Genomic DNA, 15,971 nt, shown 5'->3' with positions numbered 1-15,971 from the left:
TCTATATTTATAAAATAGTTTTTTTAACAAAATTCAAAATTTTTATTCATTACTACTTAAACATTTTTTTTTTTTCAATTTGGTGAAAAAACAAAAGTTAGAGTAAAATACATATTAAAATAAAAAAATATCACAATTTTCAAAGAATACTACCATTGGTAAATAAAATAAAATAAAATAAATCATGACATGACATTGACAATCACAATCTCTCACAAATTGTGCCGTTGGATGCTTTAACTGAAGACAAAAAAAAAAAAAAGAAAAGAAAAAAAAAAAAAGACATGAATGAATCTTCATGTCAAAATTAGCATGAATGAGTAATGCCAAAAGTCACATCAACTTTTGCCATATCGGGTAGAGTTGATACTTGATGCCAAAATATAGCTATTGAAATGAAACATCATATTTAAAGTATTAGGTGAAGGTACTCTTTAGTGTCAAGGTGAGTAAAGTTTCAGGTTTGATTATATAAAAAGATGTTGGTTTACATTGCAATCTAATTACAACATGCTAATAGCTATCTTGTGAAAAGAAACAAAACAAAATAAAACAAAAAACAAAATTAAGTGTCTAAGTATCATTGCATTGTTTACAATCATTCATATTTAATCTATTGAACTTTTAATAAGATTTTTAGTAAGAAGGTTAGGAGAAATTATTCAATACTCTTGGAATAAGTCTAAGTAGTGCTCAAAATGAATGATTATTGGTCTAAATCATGGGATCCACCACTTTTGTGTTAGAATTTTATGAAACAAAATGTTAAATGTTAATCGGTAAATAGAATAGAATGTTGCTTCAAGAGTATTGAATAATTTCTCATTGTTCCAGTATGTATTTATAATTTATTCACTACTTTTTTGTTTTAAATACCATGTATGCTAAGATATATTTTTCAAGACATAAATCAAAATGCTGTAGACTACGGAAAAATTTCAATGTAATGTATGTTTTTGAAAAAAATTATAAATGAGTGATAAATTTTATATATATTAATAATTAAAATTAATTAATTAATTAATTAATTTATTATTATTATTATTTTTTTATGATTCTGCAATAATTACTGTTAACGCCAATGATAAGTACTTTTACCGAAAATATATTCTGAAATTTACTTTGAAATGAATTTTATAATGTAGATTGAAAGTTGTTGTGATATGAAGCTCATTTAAAAAATGGGGAAATTGCAAATTAATTAAAACAAAAAATTACAAAGTTATGAAAAAATTTATCATTTTAATTATTAAAATTGATAAGTTTTATCATTGATTTGTAATTTGTTTTGGAAATATGCATTGAATTACAATTTTCCTTTAAAAAATTATAATCGATAAATGTGTTTTTCTAAATATATTTTTTTTATATTATTTTCTTTGAATTTGTAGGATTGCTCACACATAGATAATTATGAGTTGTTACTTCCAGTCTAGAGTTTGAGATTGTGGGCCTCACCACGAGTCCCTTTCTGATAATCCGAACGGTTCATTTTGTGAAGGCCTTCGTTTATATCATTAACAAAAGAAATTAGGAAAATTTAATAATTGCATCTGCGAGACCCAGAAAATCCTCTCACATGAATTGTTGAAGAGATCCACCGAAGAGATGAGTCTTGTTTTTTAATCTGCAAGAGTAAATATGGTCGATGCCACTCAACCGGGGTTGCTAGCTGAGGAGACTCTGATGATAAAATTAGTTATCATTTATGAAAGAGAGACCAAGTAAGTTGAAATGTGAAGTGTGTGGTGACATGTGGGAATGAGGCATACTTATTTTTTATGGGATGCTTTCCTTTTATAGAGGTAGGTGTGGCTTGCCCTAGACATTTTCTTAGTGGGCCTCCTTACTTGGGTTACACCCATTGTTAGTACTAGTTTGGGTTACTCCTAATAAGTTGGAATTTTTTGGGTTACCACAATTGTCCCAAAACTTTCGCTTTCTTCGGTAGAAAGAATAAGAGTTTTTATTGCTTGCCGAGCTATGTTGTTCATATAGATGTTAGGTCTTTGATAAAGAACATCTTTGATAAATAAATAAAATGAATAAATGTATGAATGAATGTATGTATGTCTAGGAAATTAGAGATTTGTTGCTTGAATGCCTAGGTGTGCTAGGGCTTTGTTGCTTGAACTCCTAGCATGACTAGGGCTTCAATATTCAATGCCTAGCTTAACTAGGACTTACTCAACTTTAATTTGCCTAGAGAGGTAGGGCTTTAGTGTTCAATACCTAGCTTGACTATGACTTACTTAACTTCAATTTGCCTAGCGAGGTAGGGCTTTAGTGTTCAATGCCTAGTTTGACTAGGACTTACTCAACTTCAATTTGCCTAGCAGGGTAGGGCTTTTGCAGAATTGTGCTGAGCACAATCAAATGGAGAACTATGTCGAGCATAGGCAAACGGAGAATTGTGGAGGCATGATTTCATTGTCGTTGTTGAATGAAACATGGACGAGCCACTAATCTGCTTTGCATGGCTGCCAAATAATGCAACCCTCAAAGGGCAAATATTTCAATTAGATTAATCAGAATCAATTTAATAATTTCGACCAATTATGGGAATCAACAATAATGTTTCACGAACAAAGTGAATAAATAATTGGCTAATCAAAGCCAATTTAATAATTTTAACCAATCATGGGAATCGTCAATAGTGTCTTATCTACGAAAATGAGTGAGTCATGTGTATATGTGCTTCTCATTTTATAAAGATAATGACGCAATTTAAAATATATATTTAAATGAAGTAAAAAATGATTTTACAGCTTGTGGGTGCATCACTCTTGTGATTAAGCAAAAATGATTAAATCTTAGCATGGGACAATGCTTAGCTAAATATAAGAATTCAGAAACTTTGTGATTGCACAAAGTACATTAATAGGGAAAAAGTGTATTAGAGTTTATCGTTGATTAGGCCATTTGCACATAAGATGGTGGCATCACACTATTCTAGCAGCTAGCAATGAGCCCACGATCAACATGTGGTTCTTGAGCCATGTATTGAAGGCCTTTCTCTGGTGCTGAACTAAAGCTAATATAGAAGTTCAATCGGCATTTTTGTTCAAATTGAATTGAGCTTAGGGATTATGCCTTATTCTTCCACATCAAAGTTAAAAAGAGAATTAAAAAATTATTAGCAATGGGCAACTTTAGTTGGATATAAAGCAATAAAATGAGCATTGCCCCGCTGTAAGGAATTGCCATGTGAGAGAGATTGAGCTTGTCTACGATTCGAAGTTGTTGCTCATGATTGAACCGTGAGTGGATCCTCAAAGGTCAGACTTATTGATTGTCTCTTCTTTCTTGGCAAATGAATGACTATGCATGGGCCTTCGAAAACCAAATTTTTACATTTGCTTTGTTCTCGACATTTTTCTCAATGCGACTTAAGGGCTACTAGGTTTTAGATTTCTATTGCCTGGAAGCTTGCATCATCGAATGATGTTGGCTGGTAGGTGAAAATTACTACGTGCTCAAGGTCATCGTAGAGTTGAACATGCGTAAATCTTTCTTTGCTGATGATCTTCAACCACGTTATGTTGCAAATAGTAGCTCGGTGGCTTAATACACTCTTCGGCAGCAATGATGTAGTTCTTCTGTTGTAGGTACTCGAGCTTTAAAGTATGCTTTGTGCTTATGTGAGACCTAGAAAATCCTCTCACATGGATTGTTTATGAAATCCAACGAAGATATGAGCTTTCCCAGTAGATTTGCAAAGATGATCATGGTCGGCACCGTCTAACCGGGGTTGCCGGCCGTGGACACTCCGATGATAAAGTTAATCACTTGAATCAAGGAAATAAGATGAAGAAAGGAAGGGTGTTGTGTGTGCTTTGTTGCAAAGAGATCAGGCATACCTATATTCCATGGGATGTCTCCCTTTTATAGATGGGGGTGTGATATTCGTTTGATAGGCTTCGTTGTATGGGCTAAGCCCATTGTTAGGACTTGTTTGGGTTACCCCAAATAAGCTGGTATTTTTTAAGCCACCACAATTGCCCCAAAGTTTTATTGTCTTCGATAGAAGGAATGCGAGTTTTTATTGTTGAGCTACGCTGTTCAAATAGATGTTAGGTTTCTTGATAAAGAACATTTTTGATAAATGAATGAATGAATGACTGTATGAATGGATGCATGCTTGTATGTATAAATGTATGTCTTGCTCTGAATTTGGAGGCTTTTGCTGATGGCACTTCATGCCTAACACGAAGATTGCTCCGAATTCGTAGGCTTTGGTGATGGCTTTCTGTGCCGAACACGAAGAGCGCTCTGAATTCGGAGGCTTTACTGATGGCACTTTGTGCCGATCAATTTCTGACATTGGAAGGATTGTGAATAATACATCCTGTGTCATTGATTGCCTGTACCAAATAATGTAGACTAGTTAGGCACAAAATAGTAAAAAGATGAAAAACTTACCCCAGTGGTAGAGCATTAAAAAATCGCATCCCTTCGTTGTAAGGAATTGCCGAGTGGAGCAAGTTGAAGCAAATTTTTAAGATGATTTCTTGCCCTTGAGCTAGTATGAATTATGGTTGTGCCGAGTCGGAGTAAGCTAGTCCTGCATTGTATACAACATATATTTGCCCCATTTCTTTCGAATGAAATTTGTTATTCGGAAGGAATTTGAAATAGACTCTAGCCAAAATTGCCCCATTGCTCTTTTTGGTAGGCGGGTTCAGTGTTGGGACAGATGATTTGGGCTATCAGGTGGGCGAGAAGTCACCAAATATTTGTTAGTTGTAGAAATCTGCAAATTTGGGGTATGGAATTGGCAAAACTAGACTATACAAATGTGTCTAGAATTTTCCAAATAACTAAAAACGACTATTGGATTGTTGTGATTGGACCTCAGACGACGTAAATATCATGTTGTGGAGCCGAAAGTAAAAGAAATCCATGTTGTAGGTCCTTCCCCAGTTGGCGGTATATGGCCAAGGCGACGAATGAAGGATCAATGAAGATGGATGATGGTGGCCTAGCTTCATGAGACTGCTGTTGAAAATGCATGTCGATCAGACACGATTTGACCATTGATCTATCATTTAACGTCCTCGATTGGCCAGTTTGAGGATCCCAATGTGAGAGTTGAAATTGGCAAAATTGGACTCCAAAAATGAAATCTACACGGCAAAAAACTATAGGGTAGGCATCCTCGAAGTGATTGAACCATCTGATTAACCCGAACGTGATAAAATGCAATTGTAACAACCCCGACCTATAATTAGCCTATAATCCATGATTAAGAATGCCAAATGAGTAATTAAGAAGAAATTATGAGTTAATTGCATGTGTTTGGTGTTAATTGTGCTTATATTTGTCTGACGTAGGCATATCTGTCTGAATTTCTGTTTCAATATGCAAATTGAAGGCCTTATCGGCATCAGAACGCGAAATTGACTAAGTCTATGTGTTATTTGAGATTTTTGGAATATTATGGTAGGTTTAATTGAAATTTGATTTGGAACCAAATAATTAGAATAAAATAATAATAATTGATTAAGTTAAGGTAGGATTAAGTAAAACCATTAACTAAGCCTATATAAGGCTAGTGTAAGCTTCTAGAATGCATTAGAGCACTCCACTCCCCATCATTTTGAGCTCCAATAGAGAGAGACAGAAGGAAGGGAGAAAATTGAACTCAACAAGGGAATTGCTAGAAATTTAGAGGAAATTGAAGAGAACTTGGAAGATTAGGCTTCTACACTTGGAAATTCAAGTCCGTAGGTAAGAAACCAACTCTTATATGATGAATGTAAGACATCAAATAGATGAGTTCAAGAAAATTAAGTAACACCATCCAAGAATTAAGTTTAAGCAGTAGAAAAGAAGAGCATTGTTGCATGCATGTGCATTTCATGAAGTTTTGAAATTGTTTTCAAAAGATTTCTCTCATACATGTGGTTATTCTAGCTTGGTTTTAAGTATTCATCGTATTTTGTACCATTCTATTCAAATTGATCATGTTTTGGAAGCTTTGAATTCAATCCATTTCATGCATGTTGTATACATGTAAGCGTAAAGTTTGCTTTTGAACAATTAGATTGCTTTTGGGCCTTAATTTTGCGAAATGATCTTTAATTCAAAATGTTTTATAAGTTTACAAGTGTTTTCTCAAGTTTTGGTCCAAAAGAATAAGTTTTGATGCATTGGAATTGAGTTTTAGAGTTTAGAGAGCAATCTAGAAATTCAAGAATTCGCACTCTTCGCTCAAGTGGTGAAAGTTGTGCTTGAGTGAAGAATGAAAGCTCACAGAAGTTTTGCAGAGTTTGGGGATTGGCTCAAGTGGGAAAATTTGCTCTCGTGCGACCACCCTTATTTTTGAACCTTGGCTTGAGCGAAGGAAGTTGCACTCGAGCGTAAAATTCAAGCTCTTAGTACTTTTACAGACATGAGCCATAGCTCGAGCGACAAAATCTGCGCTCGAGCCGCCACCTTTAATTTTGAACCTTGGCTCGAGCGACCAGAAGTTGTGCTCGAACATAAAATGAGAGCTCTTAGAAGTTTTGCAGACCAAGGGGTTCACTCGAGTGAACTGCCCTGTTTTTTAAAATTTGACTAAGTGTTTCAAATTACATTTTGACATCCTCATTGCATCTTAGGCATTCCTAGGTCCTAATTAAGACATAATAATGAGGATAAGGATTAGAAACACATCAAGCTAGAAAAGAAATAAGTTAAGCATTTTTCGAACATGTGTTTCAATGTTTATCCGTTCTGTGTTTGTATAGGTCACACGCCATAGACTGTCTGATCTGTCTGTTCTGTTACTGGAGCTATGTGTGAGTAATAACTCTGTAAAGCTATGTTTGACTTTAATTATTTTCTGATGACATGAAATTATATGTTTTCTGAAATGTTATTTTCTATATTGATGAATAATTGTCCAAATTTCTAAAAAGTATTCGTGGCATCCTTAGCATCATGCGATATCTGTTATATACTCTGTATACATCTCATGTAATCATGAGTCAACTGAACATCTCATGTAATCATGAGTCAACTGTACGTCCCATGTGATCATGCGTCAACTGTTATGGATCCTTATGAACGTCTCTGTGCACATGAGTCAACTGTTTACATCCCATATAAATGGGTCAACTGTTCTGTTAGCGCTAATGGATGTACCACGTATGATTATTTGTGAACTTTGAATATGAATATAATTATGAATCTGATTCTGATCTAAACTCTAATTTCTGAATTTGTTATAAACATCATTCATTAAAAACTTTACTCTTTTATTATTCACTTGGCTCCAGCTCACCATATTATTTATGTATGTAGGTGATCAGGTACGTGACAAGGCTCAGTGATGATTGCCTGGAGATTTTTTCTGTCAGCTAACCATTGTCTCTCCCGAGGAGGTTTTCGTTTTGAGAAGTGGTCAAGTTTTGTGAACTATGTTTAAGACCTTTGTTTTCTTTTGTTTAAATCTGAACAAGTTTTTATACGTTCTGTATATGTGGGTAACGTATGACTAATGTAAACATGACGTCATATACATGTATATAATTTTTAAAGTTTCTGTCCCATATATGCCTGCACAGCTCTATGGACATTGTATTTTGATATTTGCCTCTGCTAGCCCCTTAATTTTGCTTAATCTATTCAGAGGCCTTCGATAATTCTAGGATTATTGGCTGGTTACGGCGCTAAACCTATAGGGGCGGGTTTGGGTCGTGATAGAGTGGTATCAGAATACGAGTTATACCATATACACAAGTCCATATGAGCTATAAGATATCCTAGAAAAGAATTAGGGACATTACATATGCACGTATGAGTGTGAGTGTGAATTATCTGAACATATCTGAATTAAAGTGAAATGACATGAACATATCTGAACTGAACATGACCATTGTGAAACTGTGAAGATTATTTGCCTTTGTTTCTTATTGTCCTATTTACCTATAGCAATGGAGACAACAAGAAGTGATGATGTGACATAATCATCTGATGCTCGGATGGATCGAATGGAAAAAATGCTTGAGGTTTTAACCGAATCCATGAGACAGCAACAAAGACAACATCCATTACCTCCTCCGTCTTCCCTGGTACAATTTGAGCCAATGAACAATGACATTATCAATTTGATGCAGAAATTTAACAAGATGAAGCCACCGACTTTTCTGGATGGTATTGAGCCATTGAAAGCTGAAACACGGATGCTCAAAACCAAGAAATTATTTGAAGTTTTTTCCATGCTCTAAAATTCAAAAGGTTTTATTGACTACTTACACTTTGAAAGATGAAGCCTGACGTTAGTGGATGTTAATCCAAGATAGTAACGGGGCCATGACATGGAACTAATTTAAAGAGATCTTTTATGAAAAGTACTTCCCTCAGTGCTTCAGAGACCGAAAGGTATTCAAGTTTGAGCAATTAAAGCATGGCAACATGTCTATAGCCAAATATGAAACCAAATTCATTGAGTTAGCCCGGTTTGCTCCACATATGGTGGACACAGATTACAAGAAAGCTCAAAAATTTGAAGGAAGGCTGAATCTAGATGTGTTTGACCAAGTGGGTGTTCTGAAATTGCCTAAGTATGTGGATGTACTGTACAGAGCTCTGATGACAGAAGCCAATTTAGTAGCAATGAAACATGCTAAGACTCCAATAACTGAATGGCGAGGCAAAAGATCCAGATTCAATTTCAGAAAGGATCATTCATTTTCTTGGAACAAAAAACAAAATACAGGGTTTTCTAGTAATTCAAGTCAGATTAGTGGATCTGCACCTACATGTTTAAAATATGGAAGGAAGCATAAGGGTGTATGTTACCATGCAATGAAACGAGCCATATGATGAAAGATTGTCCGATTGGGTTTGAAAATGCTACCATCCTGCGACAAGTTCAGCCAAATCCGCTTCTGCACTAAGAACAAATATGAGAGCTAACACTGTGAAAGAAACTGTAAGGTAAGGTCGTGTATTCGCAGTTGTACTTGGTGATGTCCAGAACATCGAGTCTATGGTGTCAGGTATACTTCCTATCTGTGCCAAGAATGCATATGTTTTGATAGATTTCGGATCTACCCACTCGTTTGTGTCACATGCTTTTTCACGAAAACTAACTAGACCTCTAGAACGAATGATTTATTTGTTATCTGTATCTACACTATTTGGGGGTTCTATGCTGTGTGCATATGTATATCCTGCCTGTGATATTATGATTGGTGATGTGTTATTATATGTTGACTTGATGCATGTGGCTATTGATCATTTTGATTACATACTGGGTATGGATTGGTTGATGAAATACTGTGCAACTATTGACTGTGTAAATAAATCAGTTGTGCTCCGACCACCTGGTTTACCTGAATTTGTGTTTACTGAGAGTAGGATAGTTCCTCCTCCATCTTTGATCTTTTCAATGAAAGCCAATAAACTGCTGAGAAAGGGTTACTGAGGCTATTTGTGCTGTGTTTTGAATGTGATTACTGATAATGCTAATGTTGAGAACATCCTTATAGTCAACGAATTCCTTGATGCTTTTCCTAATGAATTACCTGGGGACTTAATTGATAAAGAGATTGAATTCATTATTGAGGTAGTACTTGGAACCCAACCAATTTCTAAGACATGAAGTTTATTCAGCTGAGCACTTCACCTTGGGGTGCTCCAGTTTTGCTTGTCCAAAAGAAAGAAGGAAACTTGAGGCTATGAATAGATTACCAGGAATTGAACAAAGTAACCATCAAAAACAAATATCCATTGCCCCAAATAGATGATTTGTTTGACCAACTCCAGGGAGCCCAAGTGTTTTCAAAGATAGATCTTAGATCCGGATACCATAAACTAAAAGTTAAAGTAGAAGACATAGAGAAAATTGCCTCCTGAACTAGATATGGGTACTATGAGTTTTTGGTAATGTCGTTTGGGATAACTAACGCACCAGCAGCCTTCATGGATCTAATGAATAGTGTGTTCAACCAATTTCTTGATGAGTTTATTGTTGTATTTATTGATGATATTCTGATTTATTCTAAAAACAGGAAAGAACATGAAAATCATTTGAGAACCATACTACAAACTTTGAGAGAAAAGAGATTGTATGCTAAACTGTCCAAATGTGAGTTTTGGCTTGACAATGTGACCTTTTTGCGACATGTAATCAATAAAGATAGCATATCAGTTGATCCACAGAAAATTGAAGCCATTATAAACTGGCCAAGATCGACAAATGTATCAGAAGTTAGAAGTTTTCTGGGGCTTGCTGGCTATTACCGCAGATTTGTGAAAGACTTTTCCAAACTTGCCATGCTATTGACTCAATTGACACAGAAAAATGTACCGTTTGATTGGAATGACCAAAAAGAATATGCCTTTCAAGAATTGAAGGCCAGATTAGTAATTGCACCAATTTTGACTTTGCCTAATGGTATAGATGGGTTTCAGATTTACAGTGATGTGTCATACAAAGGCTTGGGATGTGTGTTAATGCAAAATGGTAAAGTGATTGCTTATGCTTCTCGCCAACTTTGACCTTATGAGAACAACTATCCGACCCATGACCTTGAACTTGCAACTGTGGTGTTTGCACTAAAAATTTGGCACCATTATTTGTATGAAACGACTTGTGAGGTGTATACCAATCATAAAAGCCTGAAATACTTTTTCACTTAGAAAGAATTGAACATGAGACAAAGAAGATGGCTTGAGTTGATTAAAGATTATGAGTTGCAAATTTTGTATCATCCGGGAAAGGCAAATACTGTTGCAGATGCTTTGATTCGAAAATCCAATGGAAATTTGTCATGTTTGCTCATTGGCCAGAAAGCGTTGTTGTATGATATGGAAAGGAATGGAATTGAAATTGTGTTACGTGAATAAGGTGGAGTCCTAGCTGATATCTTTGCACAACTAGCTATTATTGAGGAAGTTAAAGAAAAGCAACTACAAGATAAGTTTCTGAAGAAGATAGTTGATGAAATTGAATCAAAACCAAGGTCGGGATTTGTATATGAAAATAATGTGTTGAAGTTTCAGGATAGACTTTGTGTCCCAGATTGTTTTGACCCGAGAAAGCATATTTTGACTGAGGCCCACAATTCTAAATTTTCCATGCATCCAGGAAATACAAAGATGTACCATGACTTGAAACAAATTTTTTGGTGGTCTGGAATGAAAAAGTGTATCACAGATTTCATAGCCAACTATTTGCATTGCCAACAAGTGACAGTTGAACATCAACGACCCGCTGGACTACTTCAGCCGCTTCCAAAACCCAAATGGAAATGGGAGCATATTACGATGGACTTCATTGTTGGATTGCCTCGCTCCTCTCGAAGTATTCATTCTATTTGGGTCATTGTTGATCGTTTAATTAAGTCTGCTCATTTTCTGCCTGTAAAAACATTTTATAATGCGAATAAGTTGGCTAATATTTATGTGAATGAAATTATGAGATTACACGGGGTGCCAGTGTCCATTGTGTCTGATAGAGATTCAAAATTTACTTTAAGATTTTTATAGCAATTCTAGTTTGGGCCTGAACCATTTGATGTTTTGGATCTAGGTTTCATTGCCTTGTATAGTCATTTATGTCTTATTTCCCTTATACCTCTTTGACTTTGGCTTTTGGGTTATGTTGGTTGCGTTTGAGGTTGGTACCTTATTTTTCAAAAACCTTGTTGCCCAGAATTTTGCTTCTATGCTGGAGCGTTACTTCTTGCGCTCAAGTGGTCTTTGTGAACTTTTAGTACTTTTATAGGTTTGCAAAACTACTGGGAGTTTGTATTGTTCACTCAAGTGGTCTTGGCTCGAGCGGTCTGTGCGTATATCAGATCGCAGAACCATCACTGTTTTATCACTTTTTCATTTCAATCTCTCTCTAAACCTTCTAAAACCCCTAGATCTTGACACACTCTCTCTAAAATTTACATTCTCTCTACAAAAACACCTATATCCATTGATTTATCTACCCTACTCCCTTTGAGAAAAAGGTAGAGCTCACTTAGAGCTTCATTTTCATCCAAACAAAGTTGGGTTTCGACGTTGTTGAAGTTTCTTCACTCTCTCTCACGTCTTCTAAGCTTGAGGTAGGGATTCTTCACACTCTTGTATGAGTTTTACCTTAGTTATTTGCTATTTCAAAAGATTATTATGGTTTGGGAGTTTTTTGGTAAAACCTAGGGTTTAAAATCACAATGAAAAAGAGAGACTTTCAAATGGTTTCTTGGAAAAGCTTGTGGGTGCGAAATTGGAGTTGATATATGTTGAAATGAGGTATTTCCTACATTGAAATTGATTTTCAAAAAGAAAGGGATTTTGTCCTAAAATGTGAATGTTTGAGATTGTAAAGAGAAAATGGAATTGATGTTGAAAATTATGAAATTGAAATAGTGTTGATGATGATGGCGGAGTTGGATATGTATTATCACTCTCATCTTGAGATTTTGGAAAAGTTTATCTTTAATGAAATTTTATTTGTTTGTTTAGAGATATCTGTTTTGGGCTATTAGTGGAGGATAGCTATGAGTGTTGTAGAAATTGCATGAGGATTAGGTGAATTGAAACTAATTTCTCATTCATGTGCATTGAACATTGTTGCTCATTTAATACATTGAAAATGTATATGATTTTGAGAAAAAAAGGTGAACGTGGGAAAGATGTGTGTATCACCAAATCAAGTTGGCATGTGTGTCTAGGGTGAAAGTCTCGAAAAATGCGCGTATACATGGGTGTCGATTCTTGTAGACGAAATATCCGTAACATGGCAATAGTAGCGCTTGTATAGGCTATGTTTACATGGGTGCTGTTTGATGGTTTCCCGTGGATGAAATATCTATGAAAGGTTGTATTGGTTTGAGATTTCCCCTTTGTTTTCTATTATAAAGTACATGATCTTGAGAATTGTGATCTAAATTGGGCATGGCATTGTTTTTGGAAATAAAGGTAAAACGTTTTGACATGGGCATTGCATATGCATAAAACCTTATGGCTTTGTTAAGATTTATACATTGTGTTGTAGTGTTTCTACTAGGCTTTGGCTATGTGGGAAAACTATTTTTAGGTGCTGGTGATATGCCTCCATCAAAGACTTAGCTTGGGAGGACTATGGAGCTGAAGGTTCATTGTTGTTATTTTGTATTTAATTTTATTCAGGCCTAGGGCTTTATCTATATTGAGCTTAAGACTCACTTTTGATGTACCTAAGCATTGATTTGGAAAGATGTAAGCTATTAGGGCATATGGTTATCTGTTTAGCTTTCATTTCTTTTTACTACTTTGTAACACATGCTGTAGATTTAGGATGTACTGTTTATGAATGTATATCTCATGTGTCACATATTGTATATGAAACTCTGATTAATGAAAGCTTATTATTTCGTTTATGTTACTATTTATTAGTTGTTATGAGATGGGTATACTGTATTTATTTTGGGATGTTACAATTTTGGCAGAGTTTGCAACATGATTTGGGGACTAAATTGAGGTTGAGTAGTGCATACCATTCACAGATGGACGACCAATCAGAAAAGAACGATACAGACTTTGGAAGATATGCTCAGAATGTGTGTCTTAAATTTTCAGGGGAATTGGGAAGCTATTTGCCACTGGTTGAGTTTGTATACAACAACAACTATCACTCAAGTATTGGGATGGCTCCTTATGAAGCTCTGTATGGTAGGAAATGCCGATCTCCAATTTGTTGGGCCGAAGTAGGAGATAGACTATTATTGGGACTAGGACTTGTGCAAGAGACGACCAAGAAAGTGAAATTGATTCGGAGACAAAGAATATGAAGTAGGCGACCATGTGTTCATTAAAGTAACTTCAATGAAAGGGCAAACTCGATTTGGGGTTAAAGGTAAGTTGGCACCGTGGTATATTGGGCCATATGAAATTATTGAGAAAATCAATCTAGTGACATATCAAGTGGCTTTACCTTCGGTTAAGGAGCAAATGCACAGTGTGTTCCATATCTCTATGCTTGGGGACTATTTGCGAGATCCGCTACATGTGATTGAATCGACACACGTACTATTGAAAGATGATTATACATATAAAGAACGACCAATCCAGATTGTAAACCGCCGAATCAAGAGATTGAGAAATAAAGAAATTCCGTTAGTGGAGGTTGATTGGAAAAATCATAGAGGGACGTATGCAACTTGGGATATCGAAGAAGACATGATGAAGAGATTTCCTGATTTGTTCTTATCGGACTCGATGTTCTTCCGTAATGAAGGTAATTCGAGTTTGGAGGACCAAACTCTTTAAGGGGTGAAGACTATAACAACCTCGACTTGTGATTAACCTATAATCCATGATTAAGAATGCCAAATGAGTAATTTAGAAGAAATTTTGAGTTAATTACATGTGTTTTGTGTTAATTGTGCTTATATCTGTTTGACGTAGGCATATCTGTCTGAATTTCTATTTTAATATGCAAATTGAAGGCCTTATCGACATCCAAACATGAAATTGACTAAGTCTATGCGTTATCTGAGATTTTTGGAATATTATGGTAGGTTTAATTGAAATTCAATTCGAAACCAAATACTTGTAATAAAATAATTATAATTGATTAAGTTAAGCTAGGATTAAGTAAAACCATTAACTAAGCATATATAAGGCTAGTATAGGCTTCTAGAATGCATTAGAACACTCCACTCCTCATCATTTCGAGCTCCAATGTAGAGAGAGGGAAAGAAGGAAGAAAATTGAACTCAACAAGGGAATTGCTAGAAATTTAGAGGAAATTGAAGAGAACTTGGAAGATTAGGCTTTTACACTCGAAAATTCAAGTCCGTAGGTAAGAAACCAACTCTTATATGATGAATGTAAGACATCAAATAGATGATTTCAAAAGAATTAAGTAACACCATCCGAGAATTAAGTTTAAGCAGTAGAAAAGAAGAGCATTGTTGCATGCATGTGCATTTCATGAAGTTTTGAAATTGTTTTCAAAAGATTTCTCTCATACATGTGGTTATTCTAGCTTGGTTTTAAGCATTCATCACATTTTGTACCATTCTATTCAAATTGATCATGTTTTGGAAGCTTTGAATTCAATCCATTTCATGCATGTTGTATACATGTAAGCGTCAAGTTTGCTTTTGAACAATTAGCTTGCTTTTAGACCTTGATTTTGCGAAATGATCTTTAATTCATAATGTTTTATAAGTTTACAAGTGTTTTCTCAAGTTTTGGTCCAAAAGAATAAGTTTTGATGCATTGGAATTGAGTTTTAGAGTTTAGAGAGCAATCTGGAAATTCCAGAATTCGCACTCTTTGCTCAGGCGGTAAAAGTTGTGCTTGAATGAAGAATGAAAGCTCGCAGAAGTTTTGCAGAGTTTAGGGGTTGGCTCGAGCGGAAAAAGTTGTGCTCGAGCGACCACCATTATTTTTGAACCTTGGCTGAGCGAAGAAAGTTGTGCTCGAGTGTAAAATTCAAGCTCTTAGTACTTTTGTAGACATGAGCCTTGGCTCGTGCTACAGAATCTGTGCTTCGAGCGACCACCCTTATTTTTGAACCTTGACTCGAGAGACTAGAAGTTGTGCTTAATCGAAAAATGAGAGCTTTCAGAAGTTTTGCAGACCAAGGTGTCCACTCGAGCGAAGGAAGTTGTGCTCGAGCTGTTATTTTTGAAAAGTGTTTCAAATTATATTTTGGCATCCTCATTGCATCTTAGGCATTCTTAAGCTCTAATTAAGACATAATAATGAGGATAAGGATTAGAAACACACCAAGTTATAAAAGAAATAAGTTATGTATTTTCCAAGCATGTGTTTCAATGAGTATCCGTTCTGTGTTTGTGTAGGTCACGCGCTATAGACTATTTGATCTATTTGCTTTGTCTATTTTGCTACTGGAGCTATCTGTCAGTAATAACTCTGTAAAGCTATGTTTGACTTTAATTATTTTCTGATAACATGAAATGATCTATTTTTTATAATGCTATTTTCTGTATGGATGAATGATTTTCCAAATTTCTGAAAAGTATTCATGGTAT

The 15,971-nt window shown here is 35.3% G+C and overlaps 1 pseudogene; it reads left to right on the top strand.

Annotated features, from left to right (window-relative positions):
• The first annotated feature begins 9,879 nt into the window (after positions 1-9,879).
• LOC145813118 (putative mitochondrial protein AtMg00860 pseudogene) lies at positions 9,880-10,494 on the top strand (annotated as a pseudogene).
• Positions 10,495-15,971: the final 5,477 nt, after the last annotated feature.

Source organism: Camellia sinensis, chromosome 15 (assembly GCF_055761805.1).
Source record: "Camellia sinensis isolate YWXY chromosome 15, ASM5576180v1, whole genome shotgun sequence".
NCBI classification, from domain to species: Eukaryota; Viridiplantae; Streptophyta; class Magnoliopsida; order Ericales; family Theaceae; genus Camellia; species Camellia sinensis.
The sequence above is the reverse complement of the archived record's forward strand: the minus strand, read 5'-3'. Positions and strand labels throughout refer to the sequence as shown.